This window comes from Chiloscyllium plagiosum, chromosome 6 (assembly GCF_004010195.1).
Source record: "Chiloscyllium plagiosum isolate BGI_BamShark_2017 chromosome 6, ASM401019v2, whole genome shotgun sequence".
Lineage (NCBI taxonomy): Eukaryota > Metazoa > Chordata > Chondrichthyes > Orectolobiformes > Hemiscylliidae > Chiloscyllium > Chiloscyllium plagiosum.
The window spans coordinates 111,925,940-111,940,595 of NC_057715.1; the positions used below are offsets into that span (position 1 = coordinate 111,925,940).

At 44.4% G+C, this 14,656-nt stretch overlaps 1 protein-coding gene across 1 annotated transcript in view; it reads left to right on the forward strand.

Moving 5' to 3' along the window:
• Positions 1–2,279: 2,279 nt before the first annotated feature.
• LOC122550930 (T-cell-specific surface glycoprotein CD28-like) overlaps positions 2,280–14,656 on the forward strand; it is a 41,130-nt gene continuing 28,753 nt past the window's right edge. Inside the window, exon 1 of the mRNA XM_043692412.1 lies at positions 2,280–2,449. The gene's annotated coding sequence lies outside the window, so the exon portion shown is untranslated. The remainder of the gene's footprint in view (positions 2,450–14,656) is intronic.

A 14,656-nucleotide genomic window follows, 5' to 3' on the forward strand; every position in this document is an offset into this window, starting at 1 on the left:
TGCCTGCCTTGAAGAAGTTTTCCTCCTCTCTCTACAAGAATCTCAGGGAGTCTCTCCACGCTTCAGGCTCTCTGCCTTTATTCCTGATGAAGGGCTTTTGCCCGAAACGTCGATTTTGCCTGTCCTCGGATGCTGCCTGAATTGCTGTGCTCTTCCAGCACCACTGATCCAGAACATTTTTGTCTGGTTCTATTGAGAAGGTGGTGATGAGCCACATTATTGAATCACTGGTATCCATGTGTTTGGAGGGAATTCCTGAATTTTGCCACATCATTGAATGAATGACGATATATTGCCTAGTCAGGATGGTGAGTGGCTTGGAGGGGAACTTGCAAATGGTGGCTTTCCCATAAATCTGCTGTCTTTATCCTTCTAGATGTGGTTTTGACAGGTGCTAATGGAGGGGCCTTGGTGATTTACCACCATGTACCTTATAGATGGCATGTACTGCTGCTATTGTGCACTGGTGGAAGAAACAGGGAGGTTTGAAGATGGATGCGGTCCAATTCAAATGGCTGCTTTGTCCCGGATGATGTTGTGTAGCCTGAAAGTTTTTGAAGTGTCATTCATTCAGTTTTCTCTTACACTTGTACTCAATATGCCTTGCAGATGGTAGGTAGACACTGAGAAGTCATAGAACCCTTAAAGTGCAGGAAACAGGCCATTTGGCCCACCCTGACCCTTCGCAGAGGAGCATCCCATTCAGACCCGACCCCCTACCATATCCATGTAACCCTACATTTCTCATGGCTAATCATTGGACTATGGGAGGAAACCAAGCACCCAGAGGAAACCCACGCAGACACGGGGAGAACATACAAACGCCACACAAACAGTCACCTGAGGTGGGAATTGAACTTGGCTCCTTGGTGCTATGAGGCAACAGTGCTAACCACTGAGCCACTGAGCCACCGTGCTACCAGAAGGTGAGCTACTCACCATGGAGTTCCCAGCCTGCAAAGTATCTTGTAGCTCCAGTATTTATGTGGCTAGTCCTGCTCAATTTCTAGTCAATAAGTCTGCATTCTCAGGGCAATTTGAAACTCAGCAATAAATGCCATCTCTGTCTGCAAGCTCCACATTCCAGAATGTACAGAGGTGCAGTCAGGCAGTATATTTCAGCCCTGATTTTCCCTATTCCCATCTGTTCCTGATCTGTGGGCTTACATTCCTTCAAACACAGTGCCTCACAGCACCAGGAACCCAGGTTTGATTCCAGTCTCTGGTGGCTGTCAGTGTGGGGTTTGCACATTCTCTCCATGGGTGGGTTTCCTCCGGATGCTCTGGTTTCCTCCCACCGTCCAAAGATGTGCAGGTTAGAATGTATTGGTCATGATAAATTGCACATAGTGTCCAGGATGTGCCGGCTAAGTGGGTAAGCCATGGGAAATGCAGAGTTATAAGGTGTCTTCCTGCTCCCAATAAACTTTGAGTCTTGTGCCAATGAGAAACCTGTCTAACCCAGCCTTGAATACTTTCAACAACCTTCTCACTTGAGAAGAGAATTTATTGAAGACAGGTGCAAAATATTTGTTCCAAGCCTCTACCATTTCAATGTTTCCCATTACAATTGTATTAAAGGTCATCATGACTTGGAGGTGCCGGTGTTGGACTGGAGTGGACAAAGTTAAAAATCACACAACACCAGGTTATAGTCCAACAGGTTTATTTGGAAACACTAGCTTTTGGAGCGTAATTTGGTATTAAATGGTGGAACAGAGTTAAGGAGCTGAATGGCCTTTTCCTGCTCCCAGTTCTTGCATTGAATGATTTTTCATCCAATCCCAATTCTCCAGTTTCACCCACTAAGCAACCAATGCTCAGTTCAGTTACTCTTTCCTTTTTCAGATACCTGTTCAAGGTCTTACAGTCAGCTTTGATGTCTCTTGCTAGTTTTTCAATTTCTCCCCTTTATCTTCAGTCATCTGTTGCTGGCCTCTGAACACAAATAATTCATGCCAGTGGAGGACAGATTTCTCTCTCGCCTTTTCTTGTCGTCTCACTGCTCTCCCAGTCACAGCTCTTTGACTAGCCTCTGAAACATCAGTCATTGCTTCATACCACCAGTCGAGTTTCATTGTCTACCCACCATAGTTCAAGGGGAGGACAAGCCTGATAAAATCAGTTTCAGAACTCAGCAAATGCCTTTATGCCTTAACAAATAACCTTATCAGATTTTCCCTAACGCACTATTCATTCTAAGATTCCAACTACATTTAAGAACTGAGTAGCAGTGTTAACTTGCAGAGACAATTGACAGCCCGGGAGTGAGGGTTCATTTAATTTTTTTAAAGGTTGACACCAGCAAAGCCACATTGATCGATAATCCTGAGTGACCCCTTAGGTGGTAGGCTGCTGAGTCGTCTGTCCTTGAACAACTGTCTTTATGGTGATGGTGCACCTCATGATGATGGGGATTTTTATCAGCTTTGAGATGCAGTGATCCAAGGTAGGTATTTCTTTTTCTCTCTCTTTTACAGTTGAAAGAAAGGAGGACACTGCAAATATATTAAGCTGGTCAGCATTTGTAAAGGCAGCAAAGGTGGGTTTGTGTTTTAGATTGAGCTGTGAAGGATAAAAGGTTACTTTGGCTGAACTGGAAACTGAGAGTGGGAGGACAGCCCACTAGTTGGTGGACTGGGTGCGTAGACATTGGAAGGTGGTGGGTGGGGTAATGAAAATATGGAATTCACTATCCCTTGAAGATGGACTTGCTGAGGCTGCAGGATTGTCCTAGACCCTTCGAGATTTTTAAAGTGGTGAATTATTTGCTGTCAAAGCCAGCAACAGATGACTTAAAAAGATATAAAGAGAGGAGAAATTGGAAAACCAGCAAGAAATATTAAAACTGACTGTAAGAGCTTGAATAGGTACATAAAAAGGAAAGGAATAGCTGAACTCAGTATTGGTTGCTTAGCAGGTGAGACTGGAGAATTGGGACTGGATGAAAAATCCTTGAACGCAATAACTAGGAAAAGCAACAGGCCATTCAGCCCCTCGGGTCTGCTCCGCCATTTAATATGATCATGGGTGATCTCATCTTGGCTTCAACTCCACTTTCCTGCCTGCTTTCCATAACCTTTCAACCAATTGCTAATTAACAATCTGTCTATCTCATTAAATTCACAAAATGTCCCAGCATCCCCTGCACTCTGGGTTATTAATCAATTGTAGTAATTAATTCATAACTATTAATTAATAATTGCTTTCCACCATTTTCATTGACTATCTTTAATTACTCGGTATAAAACCAGGGGAGGCAGCTTTAGTGGGTGGGTGGATGGTGAGGGGTTGGGCTGTTGTGAGGGGGTTAGCGAAGGAAGGACAGTGGTTCATAGGCATGCAATGGGTGCACTGGGGAGGGGCAGGATGGTGGAAAGGGGGAAAAACAGCAAAGCAAAGAGAAACTGCCTCAGGAGATTTGCCCCAAAGCTCTCCCACCACTGGGGATGTTGGCTAGTCCAGGGCGTGAGCAGATTGGCTGCCTGAGGGCAGGAGTAGGCCATTCGGCCCCTCCAGCCTGATCCACCATCCAATTAGGTCGTGTCTGATCTGACTGTGTCCCCTCCCCCCAGGACCTGCACCAAAACTATCAAACCAGGTCAATCAGTCATAGAACTCCAGTGTGATTCAAACTAACCTGCTGTACGTTTCCAGCACCATACACTCTCGACTCTGATCTCCAGCATCTGCAGTCCTCACTTTCTCCTATACAACTTTATGGTGCCAGCCTCCCTGCAGATGGGGGCACCGCCAGAGCCAGAGAGAGACCCAGAGGGGGCAGGGAGGCATGGCCACGCTCCCCCCTACACACAACACTCCCCCATTCCGTTCCCTGACCCCCTCCCCAAATCTCTTATTTTGATCATTCATTTATCCAGAGACAATCAGTGTCTCTTGCCCGTCTCTCCTGATGTCACTGCTGAGGTCTCAGAGCTGCTAGTCACCCTGTTGGTTGGGCATCATTAATGGCCTTGCCCTTGGAGATATGGGGTCTTTTACATCACACTCAAAACAGGAAGTTAGGGCCTTGGTGTCAGAAGGTTATTGCCACCTCATTTCCTGTTCTTCACTTAACTTCCTTCCTCTTTCCTAAAACAATGGCAGGTGAGCCATTTCTCATCCGTCTGAGATAGCAGAAAGAAACCCTCTGTTTTTTACCCCTCTCACACTGAGCTTGGAGCATTCGATCAGTACTCCACCCTGCAGACAGTCGGCTGTTATCCATTGTACCTAACACTTGCACAAAGAAGCATTGCCTATATCTTATTTGAGACTAGGGTGTCAGCTCTGTATCCAGGGGCATGTAAATCACTGCTGGTTTGCAAAGTCCCACTGATGTAGTAGCCAGTACTCCCCAGGACCTGCACCAAAACTATCAAACCAGGTCAATCAGTCATAGAACTCCAGTGTGATTCAAACCATCAAGACTGCACTGACCATCTGAACAGCATCCTACCCTACCCATGTAACCCTACATTTCCCATGGCTAACCCCCCTAGCCTGGATACTGCAGGGCAATTTCCGATGGATAATCCACCTAACCTGAACATCTTTGGACTGTGGGAGGAAACTGGAGCATTCAGATGGAAACCCATGCAGATATGGGTAGAATGTGCAAATTCCGCACAGTCAGTCACCTGAAGGTGGGATCGAACCTGGGTCCCTGGTGCTGTGAGGCATCAGTACCAACCGCTGAGCCACCGTGCCGCCCCAACTCATTGATAATGAAAACAAAAAATGTTGGAGAAACTCATCAGGTCTGGCAGCATCTGTGGAGAGAGAGACTGGAGTTGGCTCAAATGACCATTCTCACATTGTGGCATCGTGTCATGTAGGACTTGAAATGTTGACTCTGTTTCTTTCTTCACAGATGTTGCCAAACCTACTGAGTTTCTCCAGCAGTTTCTATTTTGACATCACATCTCGAGCATTCATAATACTTTGCTTCTATCATGTTAGTCGCTTTATTAATTTGATCTCTGCCAGGACAATGTTGAGGTTGTAAGAGGAGGTAGGAAGGGGAGGGGCTGTTGAAGAGGGGTGTGGGAGAGAGTTGACAACAACACAGTCGACTGTGTTTCTAAATATGGAAACCTAAGAACTAAGAGCAGGAGTAGGCCATTCACCCCTTCGAGCCTACTCCACAACCCAATATGATCATGGATGAACAGCCTACTCAGTCCCCCGTTCCTGCTTTCTCTCCATACCCTGTGATCCCTTCAGCCCTAAGAATTATTTCTAAATTCTTCTTTCAGACAAAAGGTGGTTCATCGGGTGTGTGATACTTTGGGAGCTACTGAGGACCAGGAAGCAGCAAAAACCTTCCAATATCTTGCATCTCCCCCACTGGAGAAATGAAGGGGAGCAATTAGGAGACTGAAACAAAATGAATAAAAAGATTTCTCAATTGACAGTTATCAAGTTTTCTTTTTAACCAGTTTACTTATCTTGTTGCCAACACCAGTGTAATCACAGGAAGTGTGCCTCCTAATCTGATTGAATTCTTTGTACACTGTTTTCTTGTGGTTAACAACAGATTAGACTCACTGCCCATCTCTGAATGCCAGCCACATGCTGAAAGAAACAGTTAATTACTTAACTGTTGACTCACAGTCTGGGTTGATTTTTGGTTCCAGTGTCATAATCTCAGCACTGAAGTTGGTTTTGGATCAGGAAGCAGGACGTGTTCTTGAATTTTCTGCCCCTCAACTCTCCGTCCCACCTCTCCCTCTCCCAAACACACCGCCATCCTCTCTCCCTTAAACATTCTCCCCATATACACTGTCCTCTCTCTCCCACATCCAGACCACCCCCTCCCCCTCCACCACTTTCTCTACTCATCTGTTCCTCCTCTTCATCGACCTGTCTCTTCCCTATCTCCTCTTACCACATGCTCCTCTTCCCCTTTTCCTCCCATCTCCCGTTCCACCACACAACCCATTCCCCCACCCCACAGCCAACGCATGGGTGTGTGTCATCTACAAAGGATACTGCAAAAACTCACCAAAGCTCTTTCAACTCTCACTTTCAAACCTTCAACCCTTGAAAGGTAAGGGCAGCAGATACATGGGAACAACACACCCTGCAAATTCCCCTCCAAGCACTCACCACCCTGACTTGGAAATATATTGTCGTTCCTTTAGTGTCACTGGGTTACAATTCTGGAATTCCCTCTGTTAGGGAATTGTGGATGTACGTGGACTGCAGCTGACCATCACCTTCTTACGGGACAACTAGGGACAGGCAATAAATGCTGACCCAGCCATGATAGCAGTGAATCAATAAAAGAAAAAGATCTTTATTAATTTCTGGGACATGACCCACAACGCCCCAGGGATGGAATTCCAGGATTTTGACCAAGTGACAGTCAATATATTTCCAAGTTAAAAATCACACAACACCAGGTTATAGTCCAACAGGTTTAATTAGAAGCTTTCGGAGTGACGCTCCTTCATCAGGTGGTAGTGGAGTACTGTACACCCCAGTCCAACACCGACATCTCCAAATCATGAATATATTTCCAAGTCAGGATGGTGAGTGACTTAGAAGGGAACTTGAAGGTGATGGAGTTCCCGTCTATCTGCTGCCCTTGCCCTTCTAGACGGAAGTGGTCATGGGTTTGGAAGGTGCTGTCTGAGGATCGTTGGTGGAATTTGCAGTGCATTTTGTAGATAGTACACACTGCTGCTACTGAGCATCGGTGGTAGAGGAAGTAGATATTTGTGGATGTAGTGCCAATTAAGTGGGCTGCTTTGTCCTGGAAGGTGTCAAGCTTCTCGAGTGTTGTTGGAGCTGCCCCCATCCAGGCAAGTGGAGACTATTCCATTACACTCCTGACTTGTGCCTTGTAGATGGTGCACAGATTTTGGGAAATCAGGAGGTGCGTTACTCATCGCAGTATTCCTAGTCTCTGACCTGCTCTTGTTGCCACTGATTTTACTTGATGAGTTTGTTTGAGTATCTGGTCAATGGTAACCCCCAGGATGTTGATAGTGGGGGAATCAGTGATGGTAACACCATTGGATGTCAAGGGGCAGTGGTTAGATTGTCTTTTATTGGTGATGGTCATAGCCTGACATTTCTGTGGTGTGAATGTTACATATTTTGCTGATTATTCTTCGCTGCTTGTAGCCATTCCTACCAGGAAGCTTGCTGTCATGTTACACCATTTCCATCTATCTAGTGCCATCCTCACTCATTCACTGCAGCTCATCTGTAACCGTTCTGTGGCATCTATCGTCCAACTATGTTGCTGCCCTTCACTTTACCCTCTTGAAGAGAGCTCTTTGGCTTTTCAGCTCTGACAAGTGGTCAAAGTACTAACATTTATTTGCCTGGATATTCCGATATGTTCTTGCTGTTTTAACTGGCTCCTTGTTAATCTTACGGTCTGCAAATCCAAAGTATTTTACAAAACCACCATTATTCCAATAGCGAGTCTTGCCTTTGGTGGAGAGTGCTTAGAAATATTGCAACAAAATACATCAAAGCTAGTGAACACTTGGATATTTTATTGGGCTTGGTAAATGTGGGTCAATTCTTCTGCCAGTCATTTCATTTCACTGCAGGTCGATTACTTTGACTTTTTTTGTTTTGCAATCTTTATCGCACGCTCATTACAATAACCTTTGATGTGACATTGATAGAACATGAGATAACAGTATCTGGGGTGTATATGTTAAAGCCCTTTCAGAGCTTACTCACTCGGAGATTGTCAAAAGAACGCGCTTAGAAAATAACAATCTGCATCTCTATCCTTGAACCAGATTCACTGCGTTCTAATCACATTCATTATGTGGCAGGGTGGGTTAATAACCAATGTCCCAATGCTTTCTCCCAGTCTGCTGTGTGTGTGTGTGGATGAGACACTGTCAGTCATCCTTGATGCAGAGTGGTGTCCTTTAAGCCCTAACCCCTGAGTTCAGGTAATCTGTTCCAGGGAATTAGTGATAACCATGAGAAATAGGGTTAGACCATTCGGCCCCTCTAGCCTTCTCCACTATTCAATAGGACCGCAGCTGATCCAACCAATGGGAGATGTTGGCCTAACCAGTAAGGCTTGTTTTCATAAACAAGACAAACAAAAACAAGCTATGACAAATAATTGCAACCAACTGCTTTCTGGCTGCGATGTATGGCTTTGTTTGCAATGGTATTTGAAATCTACAATCTTTGCACCTCATCCAATTGGCTCTCAAATATTGAATGCCCAATATATTTCTTGGAAGTCAACTGCAACTCCTTATCTTATTGTAAAATCCCCCTCAGCTAGTCTCTTTGGCACAAATAATTTCCTGTTTCTTTTATGTTCTCTTCTTATGGAGCCACTTTTGTGTAGTATCAGCTTTCCTTACAGCCTTAGCTGATGTAATTCTGAACATCTCAGGTCCCAGAGTGAAATCTGTCTTGTTAGATCTTTACTAAAAACTGAAAGAACTGCAGGTGCTGTAAATCAGAAACAAAAACAAAAATTGCTGGAAAATCTCAGCAGGTCTGGCGGCGTCTGTGGAGAGAAATCAGAGTTAACGTTTCCGGTCCATTGACTCTTTCTCAGAACAGCTCTCGATCCTAACTTGATTTTCCATTGTAACCATGGAGGTTGGTAACTGAATGTATTGACAAGAGGCTGCCTGGTTAAGACCATAAGACATAGGAGCATAATCACCCATTGGACTTATCCTGTCTGCTCGACCATTGAGTGAGATCATAGCTAATCTAATAATCCACTTTCTACCTTTTCCCATAACCCTCGATTCCCTTCCAGATTAAGACTCTGCCTATCAGTGAATGAAAATAAGTTAACATTCATATCCAGTAGATAATAGAGAAGGCAATGGACTGTTGGCTTTTATTTCAGCCTTATCAACCCTCTGCAGATTCATGATTCTTTGAGAAATAGAATTCCTCCTAATCTCTGTTTTAAACAGATAATCCCTTATTCTGAAATGATGCCCTCTGGTTCCAGACTTTCCCACAAGGGAATTGACCTTCCCGTATCTAACCTGTCAATTTCCCTATGAATCTGATGTATTTTAACAAGGTCTCCTATCATTGTTGTAAATTCCAATGTATACAGGCCCAACCATCTCTCTTCAAAAGACAGTCCCACCATACCTGGGATCAACCATAGTGGGCGGCACGGTGGCACAGTGGTTAGCACTGCTGCCTCACAGCGCCGGAGACCCGGGTTCAATTCCCGACTTAGGCGACTGACTGTGTGGAGTTTGCACATTCTCCCCGTGTCTGCGTGGGTTTCCTCCGGGTGCTCCGGTTTCCTCCCACAGTCCAAAAAATGTGCAGGTCAGGTGAATTGGCCATGCTAAATTGCCCGTAGTGTTAGGTAAAAGGGGTAAATGTAGGGTAATGGGTGGGTTGGGCTTCGGCGGGTCAGTGTGGACTTGTTGGGCCGAAGGGCCTGTTTCCACACTGTAAGTAATCTAATCTAATCAACCTAGTGACCTTCCCTGCCTCCAATGCCAGTATATCTTTCCTCAGATAAGATTAAAACTGTTCACAGTATGACCTGATTCATCCCATGTACTGTTTTAGTATTAACTCATTATTTTTGAGGGAATTGGTTTAGCTCAGAGCAGTGTGATGCCAACAGTGTGGGCTCAATTCCCTTCAATGATTTGGAGTTACCATGAAGGACTCTCTTTCTAAAACTCTTCCCTCACCTGAGGACTGGTGATCCTCAGGTTAAATCACTACCAGTTGCTTCTCTCTAATGAGAGAGCAGCCCCAATGGTCTGGTAAGACTATGGTGACCCAACCAACCTTATTTTTGAACTCCAGTTCCAGTGAAATAAAAGCCAACAGTCCATTGCCTTCTCTATTACCTACTGGATATGAATGTTAACTTACTTTCATTCACTGACGAGGACACCCAAATCCCTCTGCTCTGTAGCTTTCTGCAGGTTTTCTCCATTAAATAATATTCAACTCATCTATTCTTCCTGCCAAATTGCACAACCTCACATCTCCCCACATTGTAGTCTATATAACCAAGCTTTAACTTGACACAAAGAATAAAACATTTCTTATATAAGAACAAGTATGAGCTAGGCAAAAGAAAGGTTAGAAAGATTTCATTGCAGATATCTGCAAAGTTTTCAAACTCAGTATCCTTTATCCATGGCAAGGTCATTACAAACACCCAAATCCTCAGTGAAGATTACCACTGTCCCTTTTGTAAGGTCCTTTGCTCAAATTCATTGGTTTCCTTATGATGATTTTCTATGTAGTTACTTGACGTTATCTCTTCATCTGGTATTTCTCCTCAAGACACCTGAAACAAGCTGCAAATTAACCTCACTATTACTTTGAACTTTGGAATATAGATTTCTAAATTCCCTAAACTCAACTTTTACTTCCCTGTCTGCCACATTGACACTAACTGAACTTCTGAACTGTTCTGTTTCTCTATGGTCCTGGACTCTTGTTGTTTGGTGACAGTACAATTTTTCTTAATGCGCTGAGCTGAAGAATCTGCTGAGCTCTTCAAATTAACGTTGCAAAGCCTCAATAAAATGCAAACAAAATAGATCTACAGACTTCCCAGTAACATTTGCAGAACCAATCTAAAATTAAACTGTACCATGTCTCCCTATGCTTAAAATATAAAGTACACTTATCACTATACATTACTCTTATCACATTCCACTATCTGCTATGACAAGAGGTAAACCCCAGATCTCCAGATCATTACCTGAGTCACTCGATTAATAGTCTAGCAGCACCATTTGGCCATTGCCTCCCTTAATTACTTCATTCATACATTGATTATGACATCACTGATTTGGTCAGCATTTCTTACCCATCCCTAATTGCCCATGAATTGAGTGGGTTGTTAGTGCACCAGAGTATCGGTTTCCTTAATTAAGGAAGGAGGTAAATGTTTTGGAGGGAGATTGGCAAATATTTATGAGACTAATGCCTGGAACAGGTGTGTTCTCTTCTGAGCAATGGTTTGACAGACTGGAGTTTAGAGAGTAAGAGGGGGCCTATGTGTATGTTTCTGAGGGATTTGGAAGGGTAGATATGGAAAGAATGGTTCCTCTTATGGGACAGTCTAGAATTAGGAAAAGTCAAAGGTCAGCTATTTAAAATAGAGATGAGACATGGTGGCTCAGTGGTCAGCACTGCTGCCTCACAGCGCCAGGGACCCAGATTCCATCCCGCCCTCGGGTGACTGCCTGTGTGGAGTTTGCACAATCTCCCCATGTCTGTGTGGGTTTCCTCCGGGTGCTCTGGTTTCCTCCCACAGTCCAAAGATGTGCAGGTTCGGTGGACTGGCCATGCTTGTGCAGGTTAGATGGATTGGAAATGTGGGGTTACAGGGGAGTGGGTCTGGAGGGATGCTGTTCAGAGGGCTGGTGTGGGATCAATGGGCTGAAGGGCCTTTCCCCACACTGCAGGGATCCTACGAAATGCTCTCCTTAAAGAGTTACAAGTGGTGTTGAACATTGTGCAATCATCAGCAAACATCTCCACTTCTGACCTTGCGGTGAAGCAATTAAAGATGGCTGGAACGAGGACACTCCCCGAGCAGTTCAATAGGGCTCTTGTGGTGCTGCGATAGTGCCCTTACGTTTCAGCCAGGAGGCCTGGGTTGAGATGCCACCTACTTCAGAACTGCGTAATAGTATTGCCGAAATATTGATTAGGAAAATATCTGCTCTGAGGAACATGTGTGGTGGGTGTCCAAGGGATGAGATGAATGGCCTCCAACAATTGTAACCATCTTCCTTTGTGCCAGATGTAAGTCTGACCAGTAAAGAGGCTTCCCTCTCACTGACACTCATCCATTATTTTGTTAGGATTCCTTAATGCCACACTCGGTTGAATGCAGCCTTGATGTGAAGGGCTGTCACTCTCCCCTTCCCTCTGGAATTCAGCTCCTTTGTCCGTGTTTGAACCAAGGCTATAATGAGGTCAGGAGCTGAGTGGCCCTGACAGAACCCAAACTGAGCAGGTTATTGCTGAGCAAGTGCTGCTTGATAACACAGCCTGTGATTCACTGCACCCAGCCGTTTTGTTCGGTTTTAGCAAGTCCTTTGTGGGGAAAAGGTGAAAACATTTATTTGTCACCGGGTGACAGGTCAACAAGATTGCAAACAAGTCAACAATTTTTTTAATATATCGTAAGAGAGGCCTACAAAACAATTTGCAGATAAATTAATACCTTTACTGCTTTAAATGCAGAGTATTTCGAATACTCCACCACCAAAGATTTCTATGCTCTGAAAACCTCTCACTTTGGAAAGAGCTCTAAAATGTTGTGCACGTGTTAAAAATTGGCTGAGAATCATAAATATAAATTTTGTCAAGAGCCTAATGGTACTGGCTTCTAGCCACGGAACATGAAAGACTAATTGAGAAGTGTTTTCTCCTGAGTTGAAAAGGCAGGTTTACGTCCGATAAGTTTGATACTTTTTAAGGAATAAACGTAATATTTATGAAATCTGCTTGCTATACTTTTAGCCGGGAACATCAAAGTTCTACATTACGTAAAAGCTCTGAAGGATATAGTCCCCATTATTTCTCGCTTTTGCAAGTGTCTCCAAATAAATTCCTCACAATTTTCAGACCAATTGGGAACGGGAGCAAATGCCTTAACATTGAGATACATTATTCTTACATTTAATGAAAATAATCATGGCAGAACTTTGCGTTTGTTCAACTGTATTTTGTTCTTTGTTTTCATTTCTACCAAGTGTGAGGTTAGAAGGAAGAAAAAGTTGAGGTTTCTCAGAATTTCACACTGCATTATTGGATTCCTTAACCAGAAAAAAAAATTAAAAACCTGCGGTATACATTTTTATCATGTTGTTCATCTGAAAAATAAAGACTAAAGTTTTCTTTTAATGCATTGGTCCGACTGCTTTTTGCAAACCTTTGCATTCAAATTGAGTGACTCTTCACAATCAGTGCAATAAACAATTTTAGAAACAACAGACAATATAAAGTTGTGGTGCAGTGGTAGTGCTTCCCTATTCCTAGAACCAGACAGGCCTGGGTTCAAGTCCCACCTACTCCAGAGATACGTAATAATGTCTTGGAACAAGTTGCTGAGAAAAATAAGTTAGATTAAAATCAATTTTTCTGACAATTAAGCAATTCCATCATCTCTGCCATCCCTCCCATGCTATTCTATCCTTCCCATGACATTCCTCGCATTCCCTATCATCTAATTCCTTCGCCACCCCATTCCCCATCTCCATCCCTCCTTCACCATCCCTCTGTCACCACCCCATTCCCCATCTCCATCTCTCCTTCACCAACCCATTCCCCATCTCCATCCCTCCTTCGTCACCCAAAACGCTTCCATTCATCCCCCATGGAATCACTCAACTGACATTTACTAAACATTAGATAGACGTTTATTTCAGGGAGTTCCGTGGATGGTTTCCCTCCATTGGCTTGAGTGAGTTATCCCACCCAATCGTCCAGCCCTCGCCACATTGTGCACTTCTACAGTGTCCCACACCTGCCATCGTGTGCCCACTGACAGCAGAAATACTAGCCACTACCAGTTCCTCCCAGGATTGCCAGCACCGATGCCATTTTCCAAGTCCAGCATGTGCCAGGTCAAACTCTGCCAACTAGGGGCTGCCCTCCACTGCATTCATAGTGGAAGAGGAATGAAAAATAAAAGCCTTTGAAGACACATTGGTGGCTGAGCTGACATTGCACTGCAAATACAAGCTCACATTCATAAACACATTCCTACTTTATATCACCAGCTGTCTGATTGACTGATATTCTGCTTTATTCATTTACAGGATGTAGACATCTTTGGTTAGGCCACCATCTGTTGCCTGTCGCTAATCAGGCAGTTGCCCCATGCACGGTGGCTCAGTGTTTAGCACTGCTGCCTCACAGCGCCAGGGACCCGGGTTTGGTTCCAGCCTCCTGTCTGTGTGGAGAGTGCACATTCTCCCTGTGTCTGTGTGGGTTTCCTTCGGGGTTTCCAGTTTCTTCCCACAATCTAAAGAGGTACAGCTTAGGTAAACTGGCCAAGCTAAAATGCCCCATGGTGTTCAGGGATTTGTAGGCTAGGTGCATTAGTCACGGGTAAATATAGGATAATAGGGGAGGGTGAATGGGTTTGGGTGGGTTACTCTCCAGAGAGTCAGTGTGAACTTGTTAGGCCGAAGGGTTTGTTTCCACACTGTAGGGATTCTATGAAGCACAGTTAAGACCAGTCACGTTGCTGTAGGTCTGGAGACACATGTAGGCCATGCCAGGTAGGGATGATAGCCTGTTTCCTGAGGGCCATTAGTGAACCAGATAGGATGCTCCCCAGGACTCAATAAGAAATTCATGGCCATTGTGAGACTGTCAATTCCGGAATTTTTATTGAATAAACTTTCTGCTATCTGCCATGACAGGATTTAAAACCAGGTCTCCAGATTATTGCCCAAACCACTTGGTTTATTGGAGTCATAGAGATGTACAGCACAGAAACAGACCCTTCGGTCCAACCCGTCCATGCCGACCAGATATCCCAACCATATCTAGTCCCACCTGCCAGCACCCGGGTCATTTCCCTCCAAACCCTTCCTATTCATACACCCATCCAGATGCCTTTTAAATGTTGCAATTGTACCAGCCTCCACCAATTCCTCTGGCAGCTCATTCCACACACCTA